Raw genomic sequence first — 1,882 nt, 5'->3', positions numbered from 1 at the left:
TGATGGCTTTTATTAAGATTCCAGAATTTCACTTATGCATGCTTCACATTTTCATCTTGATAATTTTATTTTTTTCCATTATATGCACAGACAAACAAAATATTCATTTGAAATAAACAAACATAAAATGAACTTTCAGATTGACTTGGGAAGGACTGTTTTGTTTTTGAAGTTAGCCTATGATGCCTGTAGTTAGTTGACCATGAGAAAACCTCTGGCTGCCATTATTTTTGAAAACCATTGTCAGCCATGAAAACCAGGACTCTTCTCGTTGTGAATATTAACTTTACTTATGACGTGGGTTAGTTGCCCAAGCCCCAACATACAGTACATAATGTTGGTTTATGAAAAATCAATAAATAGCCGGCTGGTTTCATTGGCAGACAAGTAAGGCAAACCCCAACATATTAAATTAAAACATTTTTATATTGATTGACTGTTAGAAAAGCGGTTGGCTCTGTAATCGCGCTTTAAAGCTATTGATAAGATAATTAGTGATTAACAATTGACTTTCAATGAAGCTTGTTTTAGCATAAAGCTGTAAGCCTCTACATGTTGTAATTTTTCTATTGATATGTAAATAAATAAAATGTTGGATTCATGCGCCTGCTACTCCAGGTGTAAGTAAGGGTTACCTCTTCAAGAGACGATTCCTCTTAATATTTTGTTTGCTTTATACAATAAATAAACATTATTTATGAGTTGAAAAATCGCTTCCCGTTGGCCTGGAACCCATCTTAAAATGTAGGTCCAATCATACATCATTATCCGTCTCATTACGAACGTACAAGCCTGGAGCTAAGTGGCACCACCCCAAGCAAAAAATCGAATAATAATGTTGGGAAGAATTATGAGGTTGCATAGTATGAAAAGATTGTAGGCTCCGTGGTCCATAGACGTTTCAGCAGGGATTGGTGAAGATAATAATTGTTCAGATGATCAGCAATTAAATAACAGAAATTAATTGGTAATTATGATAGGAGATGAACAAATTATATCAAGCAGCTTGTCCAATAAGCCTGAGCAGATTTTATGAATCAATTTTGGTGAAAAAGGTTGAAAAATTTCCAAGTCTTTTCTGATTCTAGAAAAGCTTGAAGTTTTCGGCCAGCATTCAAATTATCTCATTAGTTTGTGACTAACTCTACACGTATCATAATCGTAGTATATAGCCCAAGTGATAGAATAGTTATTTCAAACAGGACTAGACTACGGTGATCTCGATTTTCAGAGGTTTAAGGTGTGATTTTCCAAAATACCAGAAAAATACATGCTTTTTAAATCTATTAGCAAAAAGGAATTACTGTTCAACTTTTAACTAAAATACAGTATCAATTTAAGTTAGTCTAATGCCCATTGGAAGCAACATTTTTTATTTATCAATACTGTGGCTCATGGATCTACCAATCTATAAAAACCTTAGATATCAATCTGGAAAAAACAGCATTTCAAATTCAAATTTTATTTATTCAAACTCACAATATTTACAATCAGAATCAATAAGAAAAACAAAAACACATAGCTCAGTAAATATTACTGTCACTGTCAATAATAATAATCACTGTACTCTTCTATAGTTTGATAGGTGGGAACATCCCTGAGCAATGCATGACCTCAGTTTCCAGACATCACATAGAACATAATTATACAGGACTTTGAACACATACATATATTTAAGAGGCAAACACACATGACACTGGAATAGAGGAATAGAATGTTCATATCTACCCTTCCTTCGAAAGGGTATAGAATGTTCTTCTATAGCACGGACTATCGATTTCTGCACCATTATCAATGGCTTCAAGTGAGGTACTGTAACTTTGGATCAACAAATGCAAGATATAACTGCCTAAGAACATTTATAGGGAGATATTTATTTAAT

The sequence above is a fragment of the Nilaparvata lugens genome, chromosome 12 (genome assembly GCF_014356525.2).
Source record: "Nilaparvata lugens isolate BPH chromosome 12, ASM1435652v1, whole genome shotgun sequence".
NCBI classification, from domain to species: Eukaryota; Metazoa; Arthropoda; class Insecta; order Hemiptera; family Delphacidae; genus Nilaparvata; species Nilaparvata lugens.
Note: the sequence above shows the minus strand (reverse complement) of the source record.